This window comes from Megascapheus bottae, chromosome 9 (assembly GCF_031878675.1).
Source record: "Megascapheus bottae isolate mThoBot1 chromosome 9, mThoBot2.hap1, whole genome shotgun sequence".
Taxonomy (NCBI): Eukaryota; Metazoa; Chordata; class Mammalia; order Rodentia; family Geomyidae; genus Megascapheus; species Megascapheus bottae.
Genome location: NC_143517.1, coordinates 20,759,087 through 20,775,163, shown reverse-complemented (window position 1 = coordinate 20,775,163; position 16,077 = coordinate 20,759,087). Strand labels below are relative to the sequence as shown.

The following is a 16,077-nucleotide window of genomic DNA, read 5'->3' as shown; positions in this document are numbered from 1 at the left end:
GCTGCCCTGGCCGCCTGGAGAGCCGTGCCCGCTGCAGGAGCGGTTACTACCTCTCTTTCCAGGGTAGTACAAGGCAATAATGAACCATATTCTCAATTTGTTGCCAGACTGTTGGAAGCAGCCAAAAGAATATTAGGTGAGGTAGATACAGATGATATTATAGTTAGACAGTTGGCCATAGAAAATGCTAATGCAGCCTGTAAAGCTGCTTTAAGAGGCAAAACAAAGACCCTAGATTTAAATGGTATGATTAAAATTTGCAATGAGGTGGATTCCTTTGAACATAAAATGTCTAAATCTATTAATTTGGCCATTGGAGCCATACTCCAAAACCAGACTCCACCTTCAGGAAAACTAGGACAAATATCTAGCCCTAAAAATTGTTTTAAATGTGGACAAATTGGACATTTTGCTAGAGAATGCCCTGGAACTCTTAAACAACCCAACATTCCTGGGACGATTCCCCTCCCCCTTCCCTCTGGCCTTTGTCCTAAATGCAAAAGAGGCCGTCACTGGGCTAGAGAGTGCCGGTCCAAGACCGATATAAATGGCCAGCCTTTATCTGCGGTCTCGGGAAATGGGCTTCGGGCCCCAGTAGGGGGCCCTACCTACCCACCACGACAACCAATGACCCCTCCCGCCCAAAATCTGCCTCTGCTGCAAACATCGCTGACTCAGACTTGTTCCGAGCCACTGCAGGCAGCGCAGGACTGGACCTCTGTTCCTCCACCACCAGAATTATAACTCCAGAGGAAGGAACAGTTGTTATAAACTCTGGAAGGTTCGGGCCTCCCCCGCCAGGAATGTTTTTTCTTATTATAGGCCGAGCTTCAAGCTCACTGCAAGGACTCTCTGTCATTCCCTCGGTGGTTGACACCGATTATTCAGGTGAATTAAAAATTTTAGTTCATGCCTCTCAAGGCCCTCTTGCCATATCGGCAGGCCAACGCATTGCACAAGCCCTCCCTCTGCCCGTAACAGGACAGTTCCCATATAAGCATCCCCAGCGTGGCAATTCTACCCCAGGATCAACAGATATATTTTGGGTACATCAATTGACAGAATCTCGACCAACTTTAAAACTTTTTTTGGAAGGAAAACAATTCCTGGGTCTTTTAGATACAGGGGCCGATGCTACTGTCATTGCAAAACAACATTGGCCTATCTCTTGGCCTCTGGAACCCACCGCTACCCATTTAAAAGGTATTGGGCAGACTCAAAATACACTCCAGAGTTCTAAAATATTAACATGGACAGACCCAGAGGGAAACATTGGGACAGTTAAACCTTTTGTGGTGGACGGACTCCCTGTAAATCTATGGGGGAGAGATATAATGACCCAAATGGGAGTTATCATGTTCAGTTCTAATGAGACTGTGACTAACATGATGCTCAAGTCTGGATATTTGCCAGGAAAAGGGCTGGGAAAGCATGAGCAAGGAATTAGTCACCCAATTATACCCACCCCTAAATAGGATAGAAAAGGTCTTGGGACCGACCTTTTTTCCTAAAGACCACTGCTCCCCCTGCACTCCAAGCCGATAAAATAACTTGGAAATCTGACAATCCGGTTTGGATAGACCAGTGGTCCATGCCTTAAGAAAAGGTTCAGGCTGCTCTTCAGTTGGTGCAGGAACAATTAGAGCAGGGACATCTTGAACCTTCTACCTCTCCCTGGAATACTCCCATATTTGTTATAAAAAAGAAAAATGGGAGTTGGAGGTTACTGCAGGATCTAAGGGAAATTAATAAAACATGGCACCCATGGGAGCCCTACAACTTGGACTGCCCTCTCCCACAGCTATCCCTAAAGAATTTTTTAAAATTGTAATAGATATAAAAGACTGTTTTTTCTCCATTCCCCTCGATCCTGGAGATTGTAAAAGATTTGCCTTTTCCATACCCGTGATAAACCATAAGGGCCCTAATCCCCGCTTTCAATGGCGAGTGTTGCCACAGGGTATGGCTAATTCTCCCACTCTTAGTCAAAAATTTGTGGCTCAATCCATAGACCCAATTCGTGTTCAATACCCTCATATATATATTATACATTATATGGATGACCTATTAATTGCTGCCAAACTAGAACTGGAGGCACATCAAGTGACTCAAAAAATAGTTATTGCTTTACAAGACAGAGGACTTTTTATCTCCCCAGAAAAAATTCAAACTTGCTATCCCTTCTTGTTCCTGGGTTTTCAATTAGAACCCTCTTTAATATATGCTCAAAAAATTCAAATCAAAAGGAATAAGCTAAATTGTCTAAATGATTTTCAAAAACTCCTTGGAGACATTAATTGGCTACGTCCTCACCTTAAATTAACAACAGGAGATCTCAAACCCCTGTTTAATATTCTACAGGGAGATTCTGACCCTTCCTCCCCCAGAAAACTTACGCCCGAAGCTGAAAAAGCCCTAATAAAGTTAGAGGAGGCCATTACACAACAAAATATAGGTTACTTCAACCCCTCCTTGACCCTTTATTTAATCATTTTTTGCCACAGAATTTACACCCACCGGTTTATTGTGGCAAAAAACCGTGCCCCTGTTATGGATTCATGCCTCCGCCTCTCATTCCAAGGTACTCCCCTCCTACCCCTCTTTGGTCTCCCAACTTATTTTTCTGGGGCTCAAGACTTCTGTCAGATATTTTGGCAAGGATCCTGATATCATAATCACCCCTTACTCTAAGGAACAAATTAATTGGTTACAACAAAGACAAGATGATTGGGCTGTTTTATGCACTGGGTTCCAGGGTAGCTTTGATACTCACATGCCCAGCGACAGACTTATTCAATTCCTTAATATCACTCCTTTCGTTTTTCTAAAAAATACCTTGATAAAGCCCATCCCCAATTCTTTGAGCATCTTTATTGATGGTTCGAAAAATGGAAAAGCTTCATATGTTATTAATAATGTTTCCCACTTTGTAAATACTTCCTTTAAATCTGCTCAGTTAGTAGAATTATTTGCTGCGCTTTGTGTTTTTCGGTTATTAAAGACCCACCCTTTTAATCTGTTTTCGGATAGCCATTATGTTGTTAGAGCTTTACAAGTTTTAGAAATGGTTCCGGTTATTCAGCCTACTACACCTACTTTTCAATTATTTTTTGAATTGCAAAAACTTATTAGACAACGTTCGTACCCCTTCTTTGTAGGACATATTCGTGCTCATTCTGGCCTACCTGGGCCACTAACCCGGGGCAATGAATTAGCTGATTTGGCAACCCAAATAGTTACCTTATCTCAAACAGTTAATCCGGTGACCCTTGCACAAGAGGCCCATGCTGTTCACCACCTTAATGCTCATACCCTGCACTTAAAATTTAAAATTACTAGAGAACAGGCAAGACAAATTGTTAAAAACTGCAAAAATTGCCTAACCCTGCTCCCTGAACCCCATGTAGGTGTAAACCCTAGAGGGCTCATACCTGGACAACTTTGGCAAATGGATGTTACTCATATCCCCTCCTTTGGAAGGTTAAAAGATGTACATGTTACCATTGATACCTTTAGTGGATTTATTTGTGCCTCTGCTCATTTAGGGGAGGCCACAAAAGATGTTATAAACCATCTCCTATATGTTTTTTCTGTCATGGGACAACCCCAAGGTATAAAGACGGACAATGGACCTGGATATACCAGTCAAAAGTTCAAACAATTTTGCTCCCAAATGAGCATAAAACATATTACTGGAATCCCCTACAACCCCCAAGGACAAGGAATAGTGGAAAGGGCTCATCAGACTTTAAAAAATACCCTCATTAAACTTGCCTCACAAGAAACATTATATTCCCTTAAAGGAAACTATAAGACTTTGCTATTACATGCTCTCCTTGTTTTAAACTTTTTAACCCTTGACGCTAATGGCAAATCTGCCGCAGAATGCCTTTGGCATCCCACCACACAAACAGACTACGCCCAGACCCTATGGAAAGACCCACTGAATATGGAATGGCCCTGACCCAGTCATTATCTGGGGAAAAGGATCAGCTTGCATTTATAATTCTAAAGAAGGGGGAGCTAGATGGTTGCCTGAAAGATTAATAAAACCATATAATAAACAATAAAGCCATATAATTAATTCCAGGGTGGCGCCTGAGAACAAAAATATTTTTCTTTTACAGGTCAACAACCATGATGATGAGGCCTTCCCCGTCATCACTCCGCATGACAGAACAGGACTTGTTAAGGATAGCTTAGAAAAAATTACAGCTAGCCTAGAAAAGTGAAAAAGAGAAAGGGAAAAATAAGAATCTTGGTATCAAAATTGGTTCTCCACATCTCCCTGGCTATCAACTCTTTTACCCTCCCTCTTGGGCCCCCTTGTGGGACTTCTCCTCCTAATTTCTTTTGGCCCTTGGGCTTTTCAGCGCCTTACGCGATTTATAAAAAATCAAATTGATTCTGCCTTTTCCAAAAACTTAGTCTCGGTGCATTATCATCGCTTAGAGGCTCAGGATGACCCTGTAGGGTCCGAAACAAGCACTCCCAAAAGAGGGCTCCAGTTTCATACACTTCTTGGCCGATAAACCCCAAGTGGCTAGAGAGCATTCAATGACGGGATTATTATGGAGCTTACCCTGGGTGGCACAACATACAGAGGCCGTCGAGGCCGGCTCAACAAGGCATGTTGCCAGGAGTAAGGGTCCCTCCATATAGCCTAAGACAGGGTGTTCTCTCCACCTATAGAGACCTTGTTCTTTAAAGGAAAGGGGGAATTGTCAGAGACCAAGGAGTTAAACGGAACAAAGCAAAGACCCTCTAGCCTTGAGCAAATCGCATCTGGTTGAGTCATCTGCACAAAATACTTCTCGGAATAACCTCAGGTTGTTGCTTGGGTTAGCACAATGGCCAAAAGAACAGCCTGACCCACCCCTAACCTTGAGATTTCCTGTTCTTGTTATCGCAAAAACTCTCCATCCCCCCCCCCTCTATACTCCCTTCCTTACACTCAGGGTATATAAACCCTGCTTTACTTTTAATAAATGAGACTTTGACGCGACTCAGATTGTCTCTGTCTTTCTTTATGGGCCTGGTCTCCTTCCTCTCTTTCCCCCATTGGTTTTCTTCTTTTAGGAGGTGCCTCCTCGAGCCTGATGAATAGCTGAACCCACGGGACGGGGGAGCACAGCAACGTTCATTGCAGCACTATTTACCATAGCAAAGATATGGAACCAACCTAGATGTCCCTCAGTTGATGAGTGGATCAACAAGATGTGGTATTTGTACCCAATGTAATTCTATGCTGCTGTCAGAAAGAATGACATCGCCCCATTTGTTAGGAAATGGAAAGACTTGGAAAAGATCATATTAAGTGAAGTAAGCCAGACTCAAAGGAACTTAGGCTCAATGGTTTCCCTCATTTGTCAAAATCAGTAGAAACCTTGGGCTCTCCAAGCAGAGATTTGCAATAGAATAAAACCTTGATACAAAGGGCCATAAAGTAGGACACTTAAGGAAAGGATCTCTGAGATATAGAAACATAACCCATATAATGAATGATTGTTGTTCTTAAGGTACTATGTTATCTCTCATCCCTGGTACTGTCCCTTGGTTATCTCATATTGTTACAGTATCTCACTTTGTTACCTGATATATTGGATATATTTGTATTTGGTTATCTGAAATTGGATAGGGAAGGGGGGAAAACAAGAGGAGGGGTAGGGGTAGGGGGGAGGGAAATGGGGACCAAGACATGAGAAAGGGTATCAATGTATGTGAATTAATGCACCCTCTATCTGGCAAAAATAATGTAACCCTTCTATTAATTACAATAAAAATACATGAAAAAAGAAATAGCAGTGGACGAAATTACTAAAATTAAGGAACAATGCGGCTGGAAGGGGAAAAAGGTGAAGACACCTGAAGAACCAGGAGCTTGAAGACAGAACAATACTTTTTGAAAAAGTGGAGATCGGAACTGCTAAGGGAAGATTGAGGTTTTAAAATTAGGACCTTAGGCCAAAGTAGCTTGCACTGTAATATTAGTTACTCAGGATGCTGAAATCTGAGAATGCTGGCTCAAAACCAGGCCAGTCTGTGAGACACATACCCAAATTAACCGTGGGAAGAAGGAGAGTCAAGCTCTTAGAAAACCTGTGGCTCATGTGGTAGAGTGCAGTTCTTAAACATAAAGATCTAGGAGAGCAGCCAGGCCCTGATTCAATTACCAGGACAGGCACACACAGACACACAGACACAACACACACAAACACACACACACACACACACACACACACACATTGATAACTCTGAATTTCTCAAATCTAATCCACTTTGAAGATGGATGAAGGGGTGGGATGGAGAGTGGGGAGGAACACAAGCACACACGTACAGGGCTCAGAAGGTGCAGAGGAAACTTCAGATCTGGAGAGCAATCTGAGGAGAAATGTTCATTGGTCCTAGTGCAGGTCTGAGAGAAACAGTGAAATTACCCCATCTGAGGCTGGTGGAAGTGAAGCAGCTTCAAACTTGGATGCCAGTGGTTGGAAGAAAGTCAGATGAGCAAAGAGGATTAAGGACCCTCTAGGAGGTGGGGATGTGAAGTTGTGAGAAACAATTGCATTAAGTGAGATAAGAGGATAAGCAGTAAGTGATTGCTAACAAGTGAAAACACAAGGCAAAGTTGGAAGGCACCAGGAAAAGGACTGAAAATGGTGAACTGTCCCCTGCCTGCTTACCTCACCAGTTCCTCAAGGGGAAGGGATCAGTAAAAACAGATCTTAGGCCCCATCTACATGTGATAGAGAATGCCACATTGAATATAAACATGCATAAGCACCAAAGGATGAGCAAAGGATAAGTCTTGGCAACGGGCCTCCCTGGGACATCCTCCAGGCAAGTGGAAAGGAGGCCACGCCCCTGTCTAGCATTGCTCTCGCTGGCCAATGGGATGAGCGATCCTGGCCACACCCACATTCTCTGCCACCTTGTACTGCCCTGGAATTCTGTCTCTGGCTCACACCACAGCGAGCAGTGGTTGGAGGAGTAGTGCGTGGTGACTGATCAGAGACTATTTTGGAGAGAATCGTTGTAAAGTGCCCCCCACACCTTCCCTGTCCCACCCCTGCCATGTCTGAAAAGCAGAGGCAACAACAACTGGCCGCCGCCAAGAAAAAACTGCGGCAATATCGTGAAAGAAACAGCCTCGCGGGTCCTGCAGGAGCCAAGAAGAAACCACCTAAAAGCCACAGTAAACCGGAGACCACCATTGTGGGTAAGTCACCTGAAGAGGCCCGCAAAGGAGGCAGTGCTCCTGAGCCTGCAGACAACCCTCCCTTCCCTCTCTGTGTCCCTTCCCCTCCTGCTGAGACAATTCACACAGCACCAGTTGAACACCAGGGTGCTGACATTGGCCTGAACAGCATGGCCAACCTGGAGAGCCTGAAACACCTTTCTGAAAAGCTCACCAGCTTAGTGTCTGACACCACACTCAAGCCAGACAGGGAGAACATGCCATGTGCTGACCTCATGGACGATCTGGAAGGTCTGTATGAAGGGCTGGCAGAAGCCCTGGATATCTGCTGCAAGACAAACTTGCAGCTGGCCAAGAAGGTGAGGGTTTTGGAACAACAAAACGGAGAGTCTCTGAAGGAATTAGAGACAGAGAAGGAGTGCAGACAGAAGTTACTGGAGGAAAAGGAGGAGCTAAGGAAAGACCTGCAGCTCCACAAAGAAACCATCGAAAGTCTAGTATCCCAAAAGAACGATCTGTACACAGACCTGGACCACCTGAGGCAGGCTGTGAACCACAAGTCAGGGGAGATGTAGGGTCTCACCACCAGCCTGCAGTCTTCCCAACTGAGAGTGGCAGAGCTAGAGGCTGTGCTGGCTGTCATCTCCAGCCAGCAGGAGGAGGAAAAGGAGCACATCAGGGGGCTGATAGGAGAGAGAGACAGCCTCAAGATGGAGCTGGGGAGAACCCACAAAAGCATGGAAGAACTACAGGAGTTCAACTCCAGACTGGAAGAACATCTCCAAATTGTCCTGCTGGAGAAAGCCAACTTGGAACATGGCATGGAGGAGCTTCGAAAGAAGCTAGCACCATCAAACCTACTCCAAGTCCAGTGTTCATTTAGTCCTCAGGAGGGACAACAGTCCACTGAAGACAGGGAAGAACTGGAGGCCGAAGTGGGGACACTGAAGGAGGAGCTGGAGAAGGTGGCTGGACAGCTGCAGGCACAGCTGCAAGTCAATGAGACCTTAAGCCAACAACACCTCCAGCAGGAGGAGCAGCTGCTGGCCATAGAGCAGGCCTCCAGGATGTGCAAGGAGCAGGTGGAAGCCCACCTGGATCAACTGTTAGAGACCCTGGCACATAGTCAAAACAACATCGGAGATGCTCTAGGAGAGAACCAGCACCTGAGGAGGCAGCTGGCTGAGCTGCAGGATGGCTTTGACCAGCTCAGCAGGAACAACCAGGAGCTGAGCAGCACCTTGCAGGCAGAGCAGAGTACCAAGGACCACCTGGCAAAGCAGCTGGAGCAGCTGCAGCAGGAGGTACTGCAGGGCAGGAGGGACATCCACACAGTGCACCAGAACTTGCAGCAGACCCAGGAGCAGCTCATCGCCACAAGGCAGCAGAACCAGCAGTTGCAGGCTCAGATGGGTCTGCTGGCTGTCCCTGGAGGCAGCCCAATAGAAGAGAACAGGGAGGGTGAGGCGGCCAGGCTCCCCCTCGCCATCCCAGAGAATGTTGAGAGCCGAGAAGACATGCTGGCCTTCTTTTCTGCGGCTCAGTCCTCGGCTGTTGCAGAGAAGGTGCAGCTGGGCCAGCAACTCCGACACCAGAAACTATGCTGCCAGTACCTGGCTCAACTGGCAGCCTTCAACCACACCAGGCCTGAGCAGGAGGGCCTGGCCCCACCCAGTGGGGGAGATTGTATTTCTCAGGAAATACAAGGCATTCTGCAGCACCTGGACAAGCTAAGTGGGCTCTTCAAGGAAGACCTTCAGGTGAAGGTATTTTTGAAGGAGCGCGTGGAAGACCTGGAACTCCTCTTCATGCAGCTAGGGGGAGAGGTGGACAGCATGGGGGACGACACTGCTTTCTGTGCAGAGCAACTGCTGCTGCTGGAGAAGAGGCAGAGGGAGAAGGAGGAACACATCGCCCAGCTGGAGCAGCACTCGCAGTGCATGCTGCTGCAGCTGCAGGGTCTCCTTTGGGAGCTTGAGCAGGGCAAGGTCCAGGCAGCCTCTCAGAGCCCACCGGCGAAGCCCACGTCAGGCTCCAGGGAGCCCCTGGATTCTGAGTCTGCCTGTGAGGAGGAATTTGAAGAAGTAAACCTCAACACTGAGGAGGAGCCTGTGGGAAGAGGGACATGGGGGCCTTCAGCCCCGGACAAGTCCCCCGTGCAGCGCATAGAGCCAGTGCTGCCTGACTTCAACCAAATGCGGAAGGAGGAGGAGGAAGAGGCAGGCTCGGGCAGCCACTGCATCCCTTTTTTCTACCGGCCTGCTAAGGATGACCAGCTAGACATCCTGGCCATCTAAATGCGACATTGCTCAAGCAAACAGAAATGGGGCGAAGGCTCTGCCATTCCCCACATCCTGTCACCCCATCTCTCTCCACCCCTGACCCTTCACTCTCTCCCTGCCCTCTTCTTCCTATCGTTCCTTCCCATTTTCCTTTTTTTCAGTGCCTTAGCAAGATCTGACCCTGGCTTAACCTGTACAGACTCTGTGCCATCTTGGCAAGAACTGAAACAGACTTGCTTCACTTGTGTTGAAGGAGAAGGGCTGGGGTCACGGGGTGACTTGCAGTGAGCACACTGCCTCTCTGGAGGTGTGGGCTTCTCTCCCTAGATCTGACACTCTGCCTAAGGTGTACTAGGCCATAGAATTTCATGGCCTTTGTACAGATGGGCTCATGGCCATGTGAGAGTTTATCCACCGGGGCAGTCCTGCATTCAATGGGGCGCACATCTTTTTGCTCCTGAAAGTTGGGTAAGGCTGACACTGAAGGAGGGATCTTGCCCAGATCAGCTCCTGTCTTCTGTTTGTACCAGGAACAGTTTGCAGAGCAGGCTGTCCTCCTGGGGCTGCATCTTACTGCATTCATCTTCGATAGTTTGCCCACAGCATTCTTTTAGGACCAGTGAAAACTGGGGAAGCAAGAGGAAGTACCTACAGGGAAGAGGATATAAAATATCAAAAGAAATGACTTTGCATAGGAGGGGCCCAGGGAAGGGTTATTAGAGGAGCAAATATTTACAAATTAACGGGCTTTTTGGAAGTTTGAATTAGTTATATCAGCATATTTGTTTTATTTTAGATTACATACTTGTGGGGTTACACTGAGTTGCATGATAGTAGTAACAATTCAGTATTTTTCAAAGTCCACTGGATTTTAAGCAGCAGTAGGAGATTTTACTGCTTGGAATATAATGTATCACATTTGGGCTGGTAAGGTGAGGAAACATAGAGGTAAAACAAAAAAAATAAAATGTTCTTAATAAAGCTGAAAATTATATAAAAGTTTACTGCTTTTCTTTCTTATCCATTTTTTCAGTGATTGTATAATAAAACCTCTAATTATTCTTTTTAGAAAAGGGTAAGTGCTGGGTCTGTGGCTCACACCTGTAATTCTAGCTACTCAGCAGGCTGAGATCTGAGGATTGAGGTTCAAAACCAGCCTGATCACTAGTCTGTGGGACACTTAACTCCAATTAATCAGTAGAAAACTGGAAGTGGGGCTGTGGATCATACTGTAGAGTGGTAGTTTTGAGCTAAAAAAATACTCAGGGACAGCTCCTAGGCCCAGAGTTCAAGTCCCATGACCTACAAATAAAAGAAAGAAAAGTGGGTATCAGGGGAAAGTTGAGGCCATATAATGGTTCATATCCCTGTGCCAAATGTTCTATACACATGAGATTTCATATGAAATCCCCTAGTCCTTTTCCTAAATTCTTAAAACCAACAGGTGAAGGGAAGTAAAGAATTCTACCCTACAAGTGTGCCACTGTACCTACCACATGTTGAGTAAATTCTAATGAAGTTAGGTGTATTGTGAAAGCATGAATTCTGCTTTCAAAGTATGAATTAGTCCCACAATTTATTATTTGACAATTTTGTATTTTCATGTAAACTAAAAGTCTTTATGTAGGTAATATAAATCTGTTGTGTTTTCCATATTATAGATTTAAAGGAGAAAATCCCAAGTCCAAAGGAGGTGCTGGAAACTTATCTGCGTCTCAGCATGAAAGACACATTTGCTTAGTGACTTTCTTCTGCGTACGTCTTGACTGAGTACAAAAATGGGACCTTAATGGGCCAGGCTGGGGCTGGAAAGATTGTGGGTGAGCCAGGATTTGTGATCAGAGTATTTGCAAGCTGAGTTCACATGGCCAAGGAGCAATAATCCTGTGATTCTCATATTTGGCAAGAAAAATTGGAAAATGAAAATGTCACCTCAATACAATCAGTAGTTTAGAATTATGATTTAAAAGTAAAACACTTCAGTATGGTCACAATACTTTGGGGTCTTGACCCCAAAGTTCTAGCCTTGAGAAAAATCCAAGGACAGTCGTCAGGCCCTGAGCTCAAGCCCAGGACTGGCAAAAAACAAAAACAGCCTTTTTTTCTAATGTTTTGATTCATTCCTTTTTTTTTTGTTTTTTTCTCCTCTTTTTTCCCGCAATCCTGCTGTCACTGTGGTTGTTCCTAGAAGTACAGTGACAGTTCTGGGTACAGTTTGAACAAAAATGATATCCATATTGATACAGTCACTTGCTTTTTAAACTCTGGGTTCTCAACCGTAGTATCTCTTGGGTAAGAACTCAGAACAGTGAGGAATCTCCCCCCATGTAACATGAAGTTACAGGTGGCCTTTACTAATCAGGCACAAAAATTTTTTAAATAGGAGTTAATCAATTTGGTTTAATTTCCTTATTTCACAATTGAATTATGAAACACAATTAAAAATATGTTTTAGCCTAATGTTAGTAGTGACTCTTGCCTATAAGCCTACCTATTCAAAGACTGGAACCTAGAGGATCATGGTTTAAAGCCAGCGGGGGAAGAAAAACAGAAAAGTCTGCAAGATTCAATCTTTATGTAACCAGCAAAATGCCAGACTGAAGGACGGCTTGAGTGATAGAGCACCAGGTTTGAGCAAGCAAACCAGGAGAGACCCTGAATACACACCTGAGGACTGACATAAAGACAAAACAATAAATTATGCTTCAAATAATCATCAAAATCCTAATCTCCAGAGTATGTCAGATATTATTTTTGGGAAAATATGATCAGAACTTCTATGAATATTTATTTAAGCCTCTTTCAAATTATTATGTGCAAGCAGTGCCAATCATTTTCTTCTACCCCAAGAAAACAGTAAACATGAACTCCACACTGCCCACATAAGCTGTTCCACCCCACGGAACAGCCGTGACACCACAGAAATGCAGAAAAGAGACCTTGCTGTCATCCACGGTGGGTGACTTGGTCCCCAAATTCCTCATGAGCAAGGAAAAAGGCAGCTGACTATTCCATGCCAGGTCCCAGCACCTGTTTCCATCACTGCCACGTGTGCTTGTAACCTACCCTGCACAAAGTGGGTCTTTGTGGCCGTCACTGCCCAAGGAAGTTGTGTCTCCTGCCCACACTTCCCACGAGGGTCCTAGTGCACCAGTACATTGGGCAATTTCAGGCAGTGGCAAGGGCTACTCACCCCTGAGGGAGAGGGTGGACTGAGAGCAGGCCTAAAAGTCATGGAGCTGATTGGGAAACAAACCATGCAGCAGAAACATTGGTTTCCTCTGCACACAGCACCCACAGGGACTTTCTGTACTTCCCTTTATCCTGAGTCTCTGCCAGGACATCCAGCACCCCCAGCCGGTAATCTCAGGAGAGAGACAAAGCCCACTCTCCTACTAGGAGGGGAACTTATCTTAAAGGGGAACTTAGTGGGCAACATTTTATAACCCCCAAAATACAGAACAACGACTGCCTGAATACTCCTTTTGTGAGTGTGTGTATGTGTGTGTGTGTGTGTGTGTGTGTGTGTGTGATTATTTTGGTTTGCTCTGAGTTGCTTTTATTTTCCTGAGATTTTATTGCTTTTTTTTTATATTTTTAGTTGCTTTTATTTTTCTCAGCTGCTTCTTTTACCTTTTTTTGTTTATTTGAGTTGATTGCTTTTTGCTTCTTTTCTATTTTTAATCTCTTTTCCTTTCAATCTTTTTCCTCCATTGTTCTAACCTACTCCACCTCACATTTCTCTTACCCTAGTACCCTCACCTTTTCTACTTAACACCTAAAATCCTATGACCATCACTCCTCCACAAGTGAACTTTGTATCTTCTCTGAGAATATCCCATTTTCTGCCTTATCATCTTCTTTATTAAACAACTTTCCCTCATCCTGCCTGCTTGGAATAGCTTAATTTTAATTGCTATGTTAATACACAAAAATCTAGCCCCGGTACATATGGCACAACTTGACGTCTACTTAAAACTATCCATGGTTACATCCTATACGTAAAGATGAACTGCATCCTTATTTGTGGAAAACATTAGAGTTGAGATACCCTCCACACCAGCTGTGGGAAATAGCTGATTGAGTCACAGCCCATTAGGAACACTTTAGGAATGTAAAGGACACTGACAAAAGGTCTTCAAATGAGGAAAGCCCAACACAGAAGTGCAAGAATTATATCAAACAGGGAAAATAAACCTCAGAGGACAACCACCATGTAACAAGGTGGTATAATAGTGAGGTATTGAAAACCTTTTACACTGGGCTCAAAAACTTATTGACAAACGTTCAATGAAATGAAAGAAGACATCTATATGAAAGTTCTTGAACACAGTGAGGATAACAGAGAAAGTAAAAACTACAAGGGGTACACAGTTTGAAAAAAACTAAATGAAGTCCAAGTGAATTCAAATGAATTTAATGAAAACACAACTATATCATTAAAGGAGATATAAGAAGGCACATATGAATTAATGCATAGAAGTCAACACAAGACGACATTTGGGGGAAGATGGTGGCGGTTCAGGGTGAGACATACTGAGCTCCTGCCAAGATTCATGTACTGGCAGTGCAGGAGACAGTCCTCTATCAGAAATTGATTCTAAGTAAGCTTTAGGACCACAGAGAACTCAGGCAGAGAGGGAAAAAAGGCAGAATACTGGCTCGAGAAGAGAATGTGGAGCTCTGCTGCGGAGAGGCCTGGGAGACAGGCCCTTCTGAATCAGAGTACAGAAAGTGTCCCGCAATCCTGCTGTCACTCTGGTTGTTCCTAGAAACACAGTGATAGTTCTGGGTACAGTTTGAACAAAAACGATAGTCATATTGATACAGTCACCTGCTTTTTAAACTCTGGGTTCTCAACCCTAGTATCTCTTGGGTAAGAACTCAGAACAGTGAGGAATCTCCCCCCACCTTTTTTTTTTCTTTTCACTTTCTTTTCTTTTTTTTTTTTGTTTTTGTTTCCATTTTGTGTGTGTGTGTGTGTGTGTGTGTGTGTGTGTGTGTGTGTGTTCTATTTTCTTTTATTTTGTTGCTGATTTGTTTTTTTCTTTTCTTTCTTAAATTGGTATCATTGAAATCTCCTATATCAACCTCTCTCTTTTCTCTATATATTCTTATTACTCTTCTTATTTTGATAAGTTTTATCTAAGTTCATCTAAACTTTCTACACAAATACTCTACCTGTCTATCACCTTAGGTCAGTTATCCTTACACGATACGCTTTCTTCATTACTATAATATTCTTACACTTATGTATTATTCTTTTCCTACCTCCCTTGACATCTTTCATATTATTTTTCTATCTCTGATCCTCTGTTCATCCTTCAACTCTTATAATGCATGGATCTACATTTGATGGTTGTTGAGCAATGCTGTGTATCTAGGTGTTCAGTTATACTCTAGGTCCGGAGGGACTTAAATACAATAGAGATTGGATTGAGGGGCTTATTTTTTTGGTCATAAATTGGCCATCTGTGATTGTATTAGATTTGTATGTAAGTGTACAAAAAGAAAGAGAGAGTGTTATTACCAATCTAAAAGAGCTAATATCTATTGTCAGCCAACTAAAAAGGTCTAGGTTGGTTATATCTGAAAATTTATAATCTTGTTTAGTATTAATCTTGCTCCTATCCTCAAATGGGCAGAACAAGAAACGCAAGAAAAATGTCAAATCAAGGAATAGCATCTCCCACCCAACATAAACAGGCAATGGAGCAGTCAGTGGCAAATCTAGAGGAGAGCCTTCCAAGTGCTCTACAAATGCAATTGATAAACATAATTAATGAAAAATGTGAAAACATAAAGAAAGAGATAAGGGAGGAAGCCACAGCTACACAAGAGGAAACCATAAACAAGGTGATATGTGAAAAAGGGGAAGCCATAACGGAAGCCATAAGAAAGGTTTTTCAAGAAAAATGGACGAATTCATAGAATCCACAAACAAAAAGGTGACTGAACTCCAACAAATGTCCAAAGAAAATGAAGCTGCTGAGCTAACCACTCAAATGGAAATCAAGGAGCTAAAGAAATGCATACATGATCTAAAAGAAGAGATGCAAGGCATCAAAAATGAGCAATTAGAAGCAAGGGAGATGAAGAATAAAGTAGATAGCTTTGACAGCAGGTTAGACAATGTAGAAGAGAGAATTTCCGGGGTTGAAGATAATTTAGTTGTTATAGAAAAAGAACAGAAAATGAGTCAAACCAAATCTAGGAAATATGAGAAAATGCTACAGGAAGTCCAAGATACAATTAGGAAGCCAAATTTAATGCTAATTGGTATTGAGGACGGTCTAGAGAAAGAGGTCAATGGTATTGGAAATATACTTCAGGGAATCAACTCAGAGAACTTCCCAAATATCCAGAAGGGCAGGCCCATCCAGATACAAGAAGCTTTTAGAACCCCAAACAGACCTGACCAGAAAAGGACATCCCACCGCCACATTATAATCCGTACTGGATCAATGGAGGCCAAAGATAGGATCCTAAAAGCAGTCAGGGAGAACAGAACAATCATCTATAAAGGCAAACCAATCAGAATAACCCCAGATTTCTCAGCAAAGACCATGCAAGCAAGAAGAGATTGGAACGATATAT

General features: G+C 43.7%; 1 long non-coding RNA gene across 2 annotated transcripts in view; it reads right to left on the bottom strand.

Annotated features, from left to right (window-relative positions):
- Window positions 1-16,077, bottom strand: part of LOC150058867 (uncharacterized) — a 92,800-nt gene that overhangs the window by 26,756 nt on the left and 49,967 nt on the right. The window contains exon 1 of one of the 2 annotated variants that reach the window (XR_016536654.1): window positions 10,008-10,125. The exons of the other annotated variant lie outside the window; for it this stretch is intronic. This is a non-coding gene — a long non-coding RNA (uncharacterized LOC150058867). Of the gene's footprint in view, window positions 1-10,007; window positions 10,126-16,077 lie in introns of those variants that run through there. 2 annotated transcript variants of the gene reach the window in all.